General features: G+C 37.3%; 1 long non-coding RNA gene and 1 pseudogene across 4 annotated transcripts in view; both read right to left on the bottom strand.

The window, feature by feature from the left end:
- The window catches only part of LOC110126063 (bridging integrator 3 pseudogene), a 34,386-nt pseudogene extending 24,813 nt beyond the window's left edge, over positions 1 to 9,573 (bottom strand).
- LOC110126067 (uncharacterized) overlaps positions 1 to 16,298 on the bottom strand; it is a 396,803-nt gene that overhangs the window by 206,516 nt on the left and 173,989 nt on the right. For all 4 annotated transcript variants that reach the window (XR_011487855.1, XR_011487854.1, XR_011487857.1 and 1 more), the window contains one exon: positions 14,269 to 14,371. This is a non-coding gene — a long non-coding RNA (uncharacterized lncRNA). The remainder of the gene's footprint in view (positions 1 to 14,268; positions 14,372 to 16,298) is intronic.

Below are 16,298 nucleotides of genomic sequence, written 5' to 3' on the forward strand. Positions count from 1 at the left end.
CTTTTTAATCTGTCATTTCTCATTGTTCTCGGTTCACCTCATTTGAAGTTTTGATTCTATGTCAAATACAAATTAAAGTTATTAAACTGTATTTGAATAGGCCTCCCCAATCTTTATCATAGCTCTTCTTCAGTACAGTGACTATAAATATTAAAAACTGTATAAATTCATGGCTAAAAGATGAGCTTCAGAATGCTGTGAGTTTTCTATTAATTTTTGAGAGTTTCATATTGAAACTTCAACTAACCAATCTTAATTTATCTACTTAAAAAAAAACAACGGTAATATGTAGTGGAATTATATGTAAACTTGTTCTGTATTTTTCAAGTCTCCTGTAATTGTGTATCATACTCTCATAATTTAAAAAAATAAACAATAAAAATTAAAAAAAGAATGCTATGAATTTAATACATGAGTTGGGCATAGTTGAACTTTTATGGTCATCTGGGGTAACTTGGGTACCTTCGAGGGACTTTTGATAGTGTGTCGGTCATATCAATTTTCATAGATTTCCAGCATATGTTTATTTTCATTCTAAATGTACAAATAGACAAAACCCAGATTGTCTTTCTGTAGGCTTATATGAAAAGTCACTCACCCTGGATTCACTATTTACCTGGGCCAAATTTCCATATTGAAAGCAACTTATTTCCCTGCCCTTGTCTTCTTTGATATGCCTCAATCTTTGGTTAATCTACATAGAAAAATAAACCTGAACTTTGATACTCATCATGGCCTCTAGTCTAAGCATGGATGCATGCATGATTCTCTGTGTCATGAACAGAACTGGAAATGAAATGAACAGATAATTGGCATGGGCTCAAAATAAAGTGTGTACTAAAAAGGGCATTATTTTTCTCCCTCAAAATATAGGAGTGTCATTCTATTAGGTATTTCAGAAACTTCTTAACTATCCCACAATATTTCCACAAGTACTAGTGTTCAGGCAAAATGAACTAGAAACAGAAACAACCTGAAATAGAAGGGGAACCCACCAATTCTCCATCCTAGCAGTATTCTTGTCCCATTAAACTGTTTCCCATTAGACTGAACATTTTTAATATATAAGTTGATTTTGTCAATTCCAACCAGCCTAAAATACATGGGAGTGTTGGTTATAGGAAGAATGGTCAGGGACATTCTTGGAGAACTTCATGGGAATAGAAAATGACTTCATGTTCAACAAAAATAACAAAGATATAAAGAAAAACAAGATATTAGCTATCAATGAAAAGAAGTAAATGCTTCTCACCTCTGGTGACATCAGACAAAGAGTCCCTATATTTGTGCCTCAGGTGGCAATTGATGTTAGGCAAATAACAGCTAGTAGAGTCAATAGCTTCTTGGAAATTGTACATGGAACACAGCTCAGGTAAACTCAGTTGGATCCTATTCAGCTAAATGGAAAAATGGTGGTTCAAAAGGGGGCACAGTTGAATTTTGTTTTTTCAAAAGCTGAATTCATATAGTAGGGTCTTGAGAAAGTTGGGAGTCTGAGTCTCAAGACTCCCATGCCTGCTCAAGAAAAGTACAGAATCAGTTGTTTGGGTCAGTTGAATGACTCTTGAAAAATGAAGTTGTCCAGCAATTATCAGTACCTGGACTCCATTTATTCATTTTTCACTTAATTAGTGTTGTAAAGTATGATATGCTGATTAAATTCCTTAACATATCTTAGAGGTACAATCATTTACCCAGATTACAGATAGTCTCAGAAGTGAGTATCCTGCTCACATTCCATGAAGCTAAACAACCTGGTGACGTCAAAGATCACACAGGTTAGACATTTTTTTAATTAATTTTAGTTGGAGTATAGTTGCTTTACAACATTGTGTTATAAACTCTCCTTTTTAAGGTATAGACAGATTAGACTTTTTTAAGACCTTTCCTTTTCTCCTCTACTTTTTTTCCCAATTGATTTCTTTAACACGGGATTTTTTTCCCTCTATGTTATCGGAGAAATGGTAAATATTCTTTCTCTCATGGACTGAGTAACCTTCAGGGACTCTCAAACTGCTAGTCTTCCTGTCTATGTCTCTGGAAGACAGTATAATATAACTATAAGGAACATAGGCCCTAAGACTGGCTATAAAAACTACTGATCATAACTCTGTCACTAACTCGTGTTGTGACCTTGAAAAAGTCATTTTCCTTTTCTAGGTCACTATTTTCTCATCTGTCAAATGAAAGCACTCAATGAATAATTTGCAAGCACAATTTGCAGCTTAATCATTCCTTAATTCAAAGCATAACTTGGGGTCTAGACTTCCCTAATACTTTTAGGCATTTCATTTGCTCCAACAAAGATTAGACTTCCTGGATGTTAAGTACATTAGTATATTTGATGTCATGGATGTGGAAAAAGTCATTGTTAACTTTGTTAAAATTTGTGAACTTTTTCAAGTTTACTTTGGGTAACTTTGAGGAATTCTGAAAGAACTTATTTGCATATCCAACCTTAGTGGCCTGAGTGGTTTGAAACATGTGTCTCAGGTGGACAAATCATTCATTCTCATAAATAGGTCAGTCCCTTCTGGTTCTCTTTGGGAATAGCCTTTCTGCTTAAGAATATTTTAAGAAGGAAATGGGAGCTATTCAACACCTTGTATCTTTCACATTCTGCCTCCTAGGTCCAATGGACCTTTAACAAGTACCCAATCTAAGAGAGAATCAGGGGGTAACTAAGGCATTTGCAAAAGAGTATCCATTTTGATTTGGTAATTAGTGATTCTCAATCTTTTAATATTCTCACTATGGCTGATTGAATGTGAATTCTTCACATATAAAGTTACCTATTGGTTTTTCTTTTTTGTTCTACAGACCCTAAGATATAAAACATAGAGCTATATGAAAGGATCCCTCAGGAAGTTTAACTCTTCCTATATTGAGGATAATGCTTCAAAGTTGGCAAAAGACCAAATTCTAGAATCCTTTAGAATATTGTTTAAAGGAGAGAACTTACATGAAATCAGACACAGCAAGCTCTCAGTTCTTATCTACAACTGAGTATGTTGTCAATAAATATTTTCTCTTATTAGTAGTTGTATTATATTATTCTCCTAAATAATATCAATACCCCAGAACTGGCATTCTACTTGATGTAACCCTTTTCTCCAGACGTCCTCACCAGTACTCTAAAGGTGGAACTGAACATGTATGATGTATTGAATATCATCTGTTTCTCCTCCATATCCACAATGCTGTACCACATGATCAAGGAGACTGGTCCATATGAATAAATTAATGAAATAACCTGCTTTCTAACTTCCACCTGAGTTTGATCAATGGGTAATACTAACAAGAAGTCAGAAGACAGGAGTAAGGAGGCTGCTTATTGCCCTGCTCCCTCCCATTATGATTGATTAGTTGTCATCAACTAAAGGCTTCATCCCTTATCAGGCAGTTGTCTTCACACAGTTATGTCTGTCCCTAGTTATTAACCAGTCCCTACTGCTATCCATCAAGCTAGTGCTTTCTTGTTACTAATCAGACAATACTGTACCATTCTTTCCAGTTTACTGAACTCAACCACATCTTGGTAAATAGTCTCTTTGTCACATTTGCATCAAATTATCCAGTTAAAGTGGGACATGCCTGTCCTGGCAGGACTCTACAGTGCGTACTGTCTGTAGGCTATCAGTTCCACGAGGACTGGGATCTCTGTTCTGGGTTATTCATTGCTGTATAGCCAGCACCTTAGCACAGTGCCTGGCATGTATTACACATTCGGTACAACAATATTTGTTGAATGAATGACTGTTCTCTAAATAAGGCTTTAGAACAGATTTTATGGAGGCAAAGGCTTTCACTATTTTGGAGGCTCACTTTTAGAAAAAGAATATATAAATACACCGGTGTTGCAATGCTTACAAAAATATATGTCCTTATTGCTAACGCCCTTCAAGACTTTGAATGGGCCCTATGCAAATTAAGGGCCCTGAAACTTAAGTTTCCCTAGCTTCTCTAGCTTAATCCTGCCTCTTCTTGAATCTCAACTCAGAGTTGCAAGTCATAGAAATGTGAAAGAACAGCATGATGTAATGGAAGGTGCATAGTATTAGGAGTCAGATACACATAGATGGGAATTCCAGCTCCCATGTTTATGTTACCTTCCAAGAGGCTTGGTCTACTTCATCGGTAATAGAGGGATAATATTCTTTCAGAGAACTATCACAAGGATTATCTGATACAACTATGTAAAGGTTCTGGCTTACAAGAAGTGCTTAAAGACTGGTCAGTCTTGCCCTGAGCAAGGTATTTTCCCAGCAGCCTATGTTCAAGCCCTCCCTGGGCCTCAGTTCAGTCATTCAGTTGTGTCTGACTCTTTGTACCCCATGGACTGCAGCACACCAGGCTTCCCTGTCCATCACCAACTCCCAAAGCTTGCTCAAACTCATGTCCATCGAGTTGGTGATGCCATCCAACCATCTCATCCTCTGTTGCCCCTTTCTCCTCCTGTCTTCAGTCTTTCCCAGCATCAGGGTCTTTTTCAATGAGTCAGTTCTTCGCATCAGGTGGCCAAAGTATTGTAGTTTCAGCTTCAGCATCAGTCCTTCCAATGAATATTCAAGACTGATTGCCTTTAGAATTGACTGGTTTGATCCCTGGGCCTGCTTCCTATCTATTATGATAGAATTGGACCTTCCTGGTGAGTCCTCTGAGAGTCAATATAAGCAGATGCTTCTTCAGGTCCAGACTATGACCCTATTCACGCTATGCTCTGGAGTCAATATTTGCACAATGGAAAGTCTAACATCTAGCACAGTTTGCCTCCAGCCAAACATATAGCCCTCTTTGCCAGGGATTCTTTCATGTCACTGGCTATAACTCAGCCAGATCTCTGAGGAGACATTTAAATGCTCTAAGCAAATTTTTCCATTGCTTTCTCAGAGGAAAAATTCTCCCTATATTTAATTTTCTAAGTGAACCTCAAAGGCATGTCAGCTGCCTTTTATATAAACATTTTATTATAGGTTTGAGCACGCTACATTTTAGTGCCTGGATTATTTTTTTTTTTTTAAATTCTATGTGCTCTGTTACTAACGTTCTCCTCTTTCAGTTACTCAAATATGGATTACACCCAAATTCTTGCTTAAACAATGCAAAATTCATGAAGATGGGGATGGTATCACTTTACTTATCACTGTATTCTCAGAATATAGTGACTGGCATGTAACAGATACTCCGTAAATATGTTTGAGTTAATAAATGAATGATTGAGTATGTCATGGGGAAGAGAAAGCCAGAGTATGACCTAGGGGATATGAGTTATAAGGGTAAACTAATAAATCAAGTATTAACAATATTCTACATTGTATATCTACAAGATATCTTATGAGACACTGAGCTATTTATTACCAAAGGTGCTAAAGTAGAAACTGGTGAACATTTTTCAAGAATTCTATAAAGAAAAAATTTGCCTTAAATTGAAGGTGGATATCAATTACCTCTAATTTCAATACCAACTCAGAATTTATGATTTTCCTAAATTTATACTGCCTAAGTGTTAAGTAGAAGTTTGTGATAATTTAGGGGCCTAATTGACCTTGGAGCTAATTCCAGTTCCAATATACTAACTTTGGTACCTTGACCAATTCAACATCCCTGCGCCTTAGTCTCTGTATCTGTAGGGTGAATGTCATAGTGATATTTCACAGGATTACTGTAGACCAAATGAAATATTAAATTTAAGAGACCTCAAGCACCACTCTAAACATCTATTAACTGCTCATAGGTATTAGATGTCTTTTTATCCCCCAAGTTTATGCTCTTAATAAAACTAAACTAGTTAAAGAATTCCTCAAGAATGCAGTGTAAAAAAGAGGCTGGTACTGCAGTTCAGAAGACCTGCTCTCTTGGTCTATCACTGGCCCTAATTACCTCTGTGACTTTCAACAAATCCAGCACCTCTGATTCTTTAGTTATAATATGAAGGCTCTAGATTAAATCCTGCCTTAGATTCTCTCAAATCCTGAAGCTATGGTATGTCTTCAGAAAGCTCAGTTTACCTACAGAAATGCTCAGAACAATATTAGACAGAAACAACCATACTTCTTGTTGATTTTTCTTACCCTGATGGGTAGAATCTGATTTGGTCTCATGGGTATATTACTGTGTAGTTTTTGAGCTTTGTGAACTACAATAAGCCTCATGTAATTTTTTAGCCATAATCAACCTATCTTGACAGAGATGAAGGCATTCTCTCTAAGGCAGACCTTTTCCACAATAAATTCATTTCTTCCTGGAATGAGACTGAAGAATTAATACACTGCAGCTATTAGGATAATATCTCAATTTTTCAAAAGGAAATGTTCTTAACACGGCCTGGTATCCCTCCTGCTGTTACACAATAGAGCCCTCCATCACCTTCGACGAGCCCTCCCTATAAAGCCCAGAAAATTCATTCTCTGCAAAAAGAATACTTACATAACTCCAGTTAGGAAAAGATCATTTTAGCTTCCTGCCCAGAAACTCTACAGCACACTGGTGTGTCTTCCTAAAATTTGATTAGTTCTTCAAATAAAAAGCCTGATACTGTTTCATTATATTCTTCTCCCTCTAGGGAATAATTTTTCAAAAAAAAATAGTAATATGAATAATAAAACATTAAAATGGGGTATGCTATTCAATGGAGATAAAGAACAGGGGTCAAGAAAAGACTCTTGCCTCTAACTGGGAAATTAAACTGCCCTCTCAGTTTTGGTTATAAAGGAAAGAAAAAGATTTCACTCAACTGTGAAGGCAAAAGATTTGATTGATAGAGCTGTTATCCTTGGTTAGCTGCATAATGACTTACTTTAGATGGGTTGATTTTTAAGAAAAATTGATTTCAAAAATATGCCTCTGCCTCCCTGTCTTTATTTAAGTCACAGCCAACCCCCTCACCACCCCCATAGGATGTATTCATAGCACGTTCATCATTAATGAGTAGTGTTAAGTTCCAGATGATTTCAGGCCTAGATCCGCTGATGCACTGAAATATCCTGGCTGTGTTAAGTTTTGAAATGTTCTTATCTAGAGGTTTCAGTGAGAACCACATGTTTCTGCCACTTGCTTTAATTCCAGTAACTCACAAGATCTGCTACTCTGAGAATTTTCAGGAACTCTCTACAGACCCAAGTTGCCCTGGCTTGAAGGATGAGTTTGGAGATGACTGGAGCTTAAGTCCAAAAAGCACAGGAATATTGTGAACTAAAGAAAGAGCAGAGAAAGGGTCACAGTATAGACACCACACTGAAAAAGTTCCCAGGAAAACAACCTCAAGGTGGAAATCAGAACAGCGAGTTTCAAAATCAATGAATACTGACTTAAGCGCCCTGTAAAAACTGGGGCTGTTCCACATTATTTCAATATCACATCTACATTTTAAGGAGTAATTATTAACTCTACTTACAAAGAGGGCATGGAAGCTCTGAAAAATTACATGACTATCTTAAGGTCTCAAATTTATGGTGGAGTTGAAATTTGAACTTATATCTCTGGAGTCTGTTACTAACTGCCTCTCAGAACCAAAAGAACAGAAATAAAATCCCTCTTGGACCAAGATTAAAACTACTAATCATTAAAGGGAAAGTATTTCCCAATTATGTTGTTCTCATTTTTCTGAGGACCGTGGTTGTCCATAGCTTTAAGGATAGAGTTCATTGTTCTTACCATAACCCATAAAACTCACAATGTTGTCCATCACCTTTCTTCCTAGCTGTTTGCTTCCTCTCTCCTTAATCCCTGGAAGAATGTCTTACTCTATAGCACTGCCCTCCACACCTGACAGTAATTGCAACTTCCCAGTATATGTCACTCCTCCACTCAAATAAAAAATCAACTCTGTGGTCTCCTCTGATGCTAGTCTTTCCTGATGCTGGGAAAGATTGAAGGCAGGAGGAGAAGGGGATAACAGAGGATGAGATGACTGGATGGTGTCACCAACTCAATGGACATGAGTTTGAGCAAGCTCTGGGAGATAGTGAAGGACAGGGAAGCCTGGCGTGCTGCAGTCCCACGGGTAACAAAAAGTCAGACACGACTTAGCGACTGAACAACAACATGGTCTCCTCTTCTGAAAAGCATACTTCAGTTCAGTTCAGTTCAGTTCAGTTCAATTCATTCGCTCAGTCGTGTCTGACTCTTTGCAACCCCATGAATCGCAGCACACCAGGCCTCCCTGTCCATTACAAACTCCCGGAGTTTACTCAAACTCATGCCCATCGAGTCGGTGATGCCATCCAGCCATCTCATCCTCTGTCGTCCCCTTCTCCTCCTGTCCTCAATCCCTCCCAGCATCAGGGTCTTTTCCAATGAGTCAACTCTTCACATCAGGTGGCCAAAGGACTGGAGTTTCAGCTTCAGCATCAGTCCTTCCAATGAACACCCAGGACATATCTCCTTCAGGATGGACTGGTTAGATCTCCCCACAGTACAAGGGACTCTCAAGAGTATTCTCCAACACCACAGTTCAAAAACATCAATTTTTCGGTACTCAGCTTTCTTCACAGTCCAACTCTCACATCCATACATGACCACTGGAAAAACCATAGCTTTGACCAAATGGACATTTGTTGGCAAACTAATGTCTCTGCTTTTTAATATGCTATCTAGGTTGGTCATTACTTTCCTTCCAAGGAGTAAGCATCTTTTAATTTCATGGCTGCAGTCACCATCTGCAGTGATTTTTGGAGCCCAAAAAAATAAAGTCTGACACTGTTTCCACTGTCTCCCCATCTATTTCCCATGAGGTGATGGGACCAGGTGCCATGATTTTAGTTTTCTGAATGTTAAGCTTTAAGTCAATTTTTTCACTCTCCTCTTTCACTTTCATCAAGAGGCTTTTTAGTTCCTCTTCACTTTCTGCCATAAGCATACCTTAATCCCAGGTTAATTTAGATACCTCTCCTCTGTGTCCCCAAACACACCATGGGAACCGTATTTCCAGCAATTCTCCATAATAACCCATTCACTTGCTTTTCTCCTTTATCAGATTCAGAACTCCCTAAGACTATGTTGAATTTATCTTGTATCCTCAGCATCTATCACAGCAACTGAGGCATAAAAAGTGACTAATGATTCTGAGTGAATAAATGATTAAAAACAAGATTGATCATGAAATGACTAAAAAGATATATGGGAGACAATTTCTGAGAAGCCAAATTCTTTCAACCACAGTATAACTGTACCTATCTATACAATTTTGCATATCCCTCCCAGTTAGTCCCTTGCAACTCCCTACATCTATACTGGAAGAGATGTTTTCCAGTATAAAATTTTTCTTATAAGTATATACTATAATTTCTGTTGACCTGAAACAATTAGATTGCCAGTTGTTTCTCAGGATCAGCACAGAATTGCTCTTTGATGTCTGAAGCCATGATGAGCCATGTGCAAGTCCCCAGCAAAAATGCAGAGAACTCCTTTACAGAGGGGAAAGGGAAGTTGGGAGGGCTGGGAGTTAATAAAGAGCCCACAGATTTTCACTGGCTGATTCTGACAGCACTGGGAGTTCTTGCCAAGAAGAGAAGAGGAAGCCCTCTTTTTACCTGTTGTGCTCGGCCTATTGTCACAGGGCCTGAGAACCCCCATTCTGGTCTCCCAACTCTATTTAACTGAAGTTGTTGTTAACTCACTTTTTACCACCCATTCATGGTTATCTTTGAGATGCTAAAGTTCAGCATTGTGCTTTCAACTTTCATTGACATTTGGTATGAAAAATAACCCCCCAAACTCAGTGCTGATCCTTATGGATTTCTATTTGGGGGAATTCTTCGAAAATTTAGCCCTGGAAGAGCTTAGTTTCTCCTTGATGAATTTGGTTTCCTTCTTACAATGTAAGCCATGTAGCCAAGTATGATTTTATATTCACTTTAGCTTCTAGGAAACTTAAGAGTCAAACTTCTTATCTAATTATAACAACTATACAGGCCCTCTGATTTGCAAGTTTCTATTTTTATTTTACTTTCTGGTCTCTACTTCAATTCAGCAATATTTTTGAGAGCTTATTGCATGCATGGAAGTGTTCTGGGGGCTTAGTTGCATATCAATTAACAAAACAGAATTAAAATTCTCCCCTCATCAAGCTTACCCAACTTTAAGGTATATTATTTTTTTATGTACATCGTACAAATCAAATCCAAAACTGATCTAAAGTTGATGCTTATATTTATTCAGTACCTGTTTCCTTCTTTTATAATATATTTATTATAATTCTATCAGTAAAATTTTGTAAATGCTGACATTCACAGATTTGAAACCTCTAAGAAAAACATAAAATGCTGCTGGAATTAGAATCAGCTCATTACAGACTTTCTTAAATAATGGTAATAGAAAGTTTATAGGCAGCTTCAGCAATCCCTAATCAGCACTTTCTAACACATTAGCAGTTGGTGTCTGGAGTCTGACATTTGCTGTGAATGAGGGCCTGACAGTTTGGGTTTCTTTTGCCTGGTAATTTACTCCCTGCTGTCTAAGGGGAGGGAACTTTACTTTCCAAGATAGCCTACAAAGTGTCAGTGTGAATCTCCCAACCCACCCCAGAGCTCACCACTCCCCACCAACACCAGTGACCCTGACCTGAAGGTTTCCTAGCTACAGGTCAGATATGACTTGTACTGGGATTGGGGGGGCTTCCCTGGAGATGCTCTTCAGAATATCTGGAGAGTTTCTTATTATGCAAGACCTTACAGAGACAACCAGAGCATCAGTTGAGAACTGAATCTCCTTCATAGACTAATAATATTCAGTTTATAATACAGTTTTTTTTTTTACAAAAAAGCTCACTTTGCATTGGATTGTACATACAATGATATCTATGTCCTACTCAACTTCCCCAAAGGGTCAGAGAAAACCTTTAAAGTGAAATAGCTAAGCAAACGGGATCTACTGTATCTGTCACTTGCCCTATCATTGTTGAAATTCTTTTCCTGGACTTCATACTGTTTTTGTCCCACATTGCCTGTTCTTTCAGAGGATCTGACCAATGGGAGCCTGAGCTGAAAATCTGTTCCTCAGTGGGAAGAAAACTGGAACTCCATTCAATAAACCTGGTCCCACCCACCCCATCTCTATGTGATTACTCCACATTCTGAGTAGCATTTAGCTACACCTACAACCAAGCTATATAATCCAGCCTATAACTAATAATTTAATGAATACTAAATATGCAAAATAGAGAATGACTATGGCAGGGACTTGGACCTTTTACAAGGTCATTCCTGCTTGTATGCTTGAAGGATATTGTCACCTGTTGGCCTAGAATTCACAGTTTTTTCTTTGTTTTTCATATATTGAGAAATGCGACCTTTATACTACAGCAAAGCAAATCATAGCCTCCCCACTTCACCACATATGTTTGTGATTCCATTTTCTTTTAATAAATATATCACATTCCCAACAGTTTATAATCATTTCCTTTCAGGGAAATGATTGTTTCACTTTGCAGGAAAAAGAGCTCTCAAGCTATGGAAACACAAAACATCATCAACAAATCATAAATGCATTTTACTTGACAAAAGAAGTCCCTCCCCATAGATGGCATACTGTATAAATCTATGCATATAATACTCAGGAAAATGTGAAACTATACAAATTGAGAACAAATCAATGGTTTTAAAGGTCGAGAGGTGGGTGCTGGACTTAGCTAGAAAGAAACAACATAAGAGAATTTTGGCATAGAGAGATGAGTCGGTGTCATGATTTTAGAAGAAGTTACATGACTCTAAGTATTTATCAAAACCTACAGAGTTGTATAGACAGGAATAATTCTACTTTAGACAAAATAAAAAATATCAAAGTGTGTTCAATGAAAAGAACTCCAGTTACATGTCTAATAAGTATAAATTTGCTACCCTACCTAAGATATATACTTATATCATATTTTAGCTATTAACCTTTAGACTTACAATGTCCAAAACAATACTAGCCTTTTTATAAGATAGATCCAAGTATTTAAATATCCCATAATCATAGGTCTATGTAAAGAATCTTGCAGGTAAGTTACCATTAAATTAACAGATTAACAAGAAAACTATGTAATAATCTCAGTAGATTCAGAAAACTCCTTGGATGATACCCAACATTCAATACTGACTAGGAAAAAAAGACAAAAAGAAACAAACAAAAAAACCCTCTTGGCACTAAAAGCATAGAAGAAAATAACCACAATTTAATGAACCACAGCTACCAAAAACTGTAAAGCAAACATCCTACTTAATAGTAGAGGATTGAATACTTTCCCTGATGATGAGGAGCCAATGAAAGGACTACTTTAGACCACTTCTTTTTAACATTACTCACTGTTCTACCCAGAGGCACAAGGGAAAATTTTTTCAAGCCTTTTATACCAAATTACACACTTCAAATACATGTGGATTTTTTTGTATATAAGATATACCACAATAAAATGTAAAAAATTATGTGATTTAAGCATGGTCACCTAGCATTAACCAGAGCCTAATCAAGTTCTTGGTCTCTTCATAATCTGACAATATTGGATCTTATAAATAGTCAGGATGTCACTAAGTGGAGCCAGGTTTGATGTTTGGGAGATGGCTAAACATTATCTTCTGAAAAAAATGGAGTAAAATATATCAGACTTCCAGAACTCTTGTTCACTAGGAGCATACACTGTGAGTTCTAACCTGACTGAGAAATAGAAAAGATAGTATAAAAGACTTAGAGTTTTGGAATCATACAGATTTCAAATCAAATTCTGATTTACCAAATCTTGGTTGTGTGACTTTGATATGTTTATTACACTTTTTGAGCTTCAGTTCTTGCTCTGTCAAATGAGGACAATAATACTTTTTTTCTTAAAAGATGCTGTGAGGAACAAATAAGTTATTCTATGTTAAGTGATATATATCAGGCATTCAATAAAGATCATGCAAGTTCCCTTTGTCTTCTCCAAAATCTTTTATCTTTTCTGTCTTTATCTTTCTTTCCAAAACCTTGTAAATAATTGTCCCATTATTTAAGTATTTTCTCATAATAATCCCAGTGCTGCGTAGTGAGTTATCCTAGAAGAATCAGACATGGCATTTATTTAGAAACAACTCATAGTCTATTCAGGAAGACCAATGTATACCCTTCAATCAAAGTAGGTACTACAAAGAGTAGAATAAGCCCTACAGCAAGTAGAGTGAATAATTTCACTCAGATGGCTCAGGTAAAGTTTTACCAGAGCAAAAAGTATGTCTTGAAATATGGATAAGAGCTAACTAGGTTGATGTAGATTTGTATGTGAGGAAACGCATTTCAAGCTGAGACAAAACAAGGTATATAGTACCTAGTACATTCACAGGCTTTACTAACAAAGTGCTTTTTGTAGCTTGTACTACATGACATAAGTCTGAATCCATACACATTGAGACCAACTTCAAGTGTCAACAAGCAAATAGCCCATTAACATTTCTCCAGCACAAGCTCACACATCTCCACTCTTTGATCATCCTTTGTTTCTGAAACAAAGTCCATCTCATGCTATTGGCACGAGCCACACCTGGCAGAAAGACCCTTATTGGGGCCAGACTTGGGAGGGTCAGTAACATAGGATCCTCAATAGCAAGTGTTTAGATGCATGGCAATCTGCCCAGAAATTCCATGGCCCACTCATTCTAAATGACCTTCAAGACTTTGGTCCAGCCCAGGCTTTGGGAAAGTAAACAGAAGAGGCCCAGATCATCAACAATCTATAATCTTGGAAAAAGATGTGTTTTCTAAGTATAAGTTCCTCATCAAGCTTGTCTTTATCACAACATTTGCAACATTTAAATGTTTCTCCCTCTTAGGCTATAGGAAGTAGAGAAATTGCAAACCCCTTGGGTATATCAGATATAGAAATAAATACTGGATGTTGGTTTTCCAAACTAATTGCAGAGGGAATGAAATAAATTATCTGCATCTTAAGAAATTGCTGAGTACCTTAGAGAAAAGGTACCAAATAACCATATCACAACCAGCAAATCTAAAACATCTGGAATCAGATCCTTTGTAATACATATCAGAAGTTATATATTGAGTAGATCAAGGGAGTATTCTCCTGAGCTAGATGAGTTAATTTGATTTAGAATCACAAACAGTAAACTGTTCTATTTCCCTTACCATACCATTCGATCTATTCTCATGAAGAGTATTTTAATACACTGCCTTGATTTGAATTTGCCCAGATGAGAGACATCATGTAATCCTTTAGGTACCAAATTTTTGTTTTCAAGATTTGTGCTCATTCAATGTGCTGCTTCTGAAAGAATGAGTATGCCATTCTCCTCTCCCCCACCATACCTTTTAGAAGGATCTTGAATAAGTGAAACTCATTCAGGATTATTCAGTTTTCATTGGAGTTCAGGTATATGATGAGTCCAAGGATAATCAAGCTTGGAATGCCCTACAAAGAAAGAACAGTGATTAGGAGAAGCTAAAAAGAAATAAAGTAAAAGGAACTACTTATGTGCATTGAGCTGTCCTAAGTGGCTCAGTGGCAATGAAATTGCCTGCCAATGCAGGAGACAGGTTTGATCCCTGGGCCTGGAAGATTCCCTGAAGAAAAAAATGGCAACTCACTCCATATTCTTACCTGGGAAATACCATGGACAGAGGAACTTAGCAGGCTACAGTCCATGGGGTCACAAAAGAGACAGACATGATTTAGTGACTAAACAACAACAAAAACAATAAGAACTTCAACACAGTCTGTGATAAATATTAACATCTCTATTATAAAGATAAAGAAACTGAGGCTTAGTGAAGGTGGTCACAAAGCCACCAGTTTTTATCCTCATCAAAATAAACCTATTCAAATAGTACTTGGTATTTTTCAGTATGTTGCTAAATCCATTCTTTCATTTGCTCCCATTTTGATCCGTATGAAAAATGCATCTGTTCTGATTTCTATTTTACACCTGATCAAACTGAGGCACAAAACTTCAAATTCTTTGTCTAATTTACTGCCGGGGAAAAAAATCCACCAACCCAAAGCTTACAATAATAACAATTTATTGTATCTTGTGATTCTGCAGATAAGTATTTGAGCAGGGCTTAGCTGTATGACTCTTCTCTTCCATACAGCATTAAAATCCTTCAGTGGTATTCACCTGGCATATGGGCTTGTTTGGAGGTTTGAAGATGGCTTCACTCTTGGCTAGTGCCTCGGCAGGGATATTTCGTAGGATGGACACAGCTAGGACTTTTTTTTTTCCAATTGTATTGAGATATAATTGATAAATATCATTGCTTAGATTTAAAGTGTACAATGTGATAACTTGACATACAAGTACATTGTGTAATTATTACCAAAATCAAGTGGATTTTTGATCACATGGCCTCTCCAGCATGATGGTCCTAAGTTAGTTCTGGAAGAGGGTGTTTCAGTGAACTAGGCAGAAGCTGCGTAACATTCATAATCTAACTTTGAAAGTCTCATAGCGACTTATCTCAGATTTTATTCATCAAAGTAGTCATAAACACATCAATTCAAGAGGAGGGAATGTAAACTCCATCTCTACGTGGAAGGAAATGGCAAAGACCTGTGATGACTATTTAAGACTGCCATGGGTGCACAGGCATTATTGGAAAGGTAATTTAAACCCTCAACTTTCATGTGAAATCCCATTCCTTTGATGCTCTGCCTGAAGAACCAACAAGAAGTCACAAGCCTACAGGGCTGTCAGGGAAGAGAAAAGGGGCAGTCAGGACAACCCAGAAGGCACAGAATCAGGGTTGGGTCAAAAATTCTTTGCCAGTTGTATTGATCTATCTGTGGAAATGTAGAAATTTCCAGATTTTGTGAAATCTCCCATTTTTTTAATTATTAAGAAATAATTCAGGTCTTCCCTGGCAGTCCAGTGATAAAGAAAGCACCTATCCTTGCCCAGGACAAGTGTTCGATCCCTGGTCTGGAAAGATCCCACATGCCACAGAGCAGCTAAACCCATGTACCGCAAAAACAGCCCACGTGCTAGAACTACTGAAACCCTCATGCCTAGAGCTCATGTTTGGCAACAGGAGATACCACCACAATGAGAAGCCCAAGCACCACAACAAAGAGTAGCCCCTGCTTACCACAACGAGAGAAAGTCCTCGCACAGCAAGGAAGGCCCAGTACAGCCAAAAATGAATAAAAATAATTTTAAAATTTAATATACTATCCAAATTAATTTTTATCTCTATATCACACTATTTGATCTGTTTTGTTTTTGTGTATGAAGGGAAGTGAGGTAATTATTTGTTTCTTTTGCCAACTAAAAATTGGCACTTGCTATTTATAAAGATTAAATCATGAGCCACTTCAGCTGCTGACTTTCAATACCCCCCTA

Source organism: Odocoileus virginianus, chromosome 5 (assembly GCF_023699985.2).
Source record: "Odocoileus virginianus isolate 20LAN1187 ecotype Illinois chromosome 5, Ovbor_1.2, whole genome shotgun sequence".
Classification (NCBI taxonomy): Eukaryota; Metazoa; Chordata; class Mammalia; order Artiodactyla; family Cervidae; genus Odocoileus; species Odocoileus virginianus.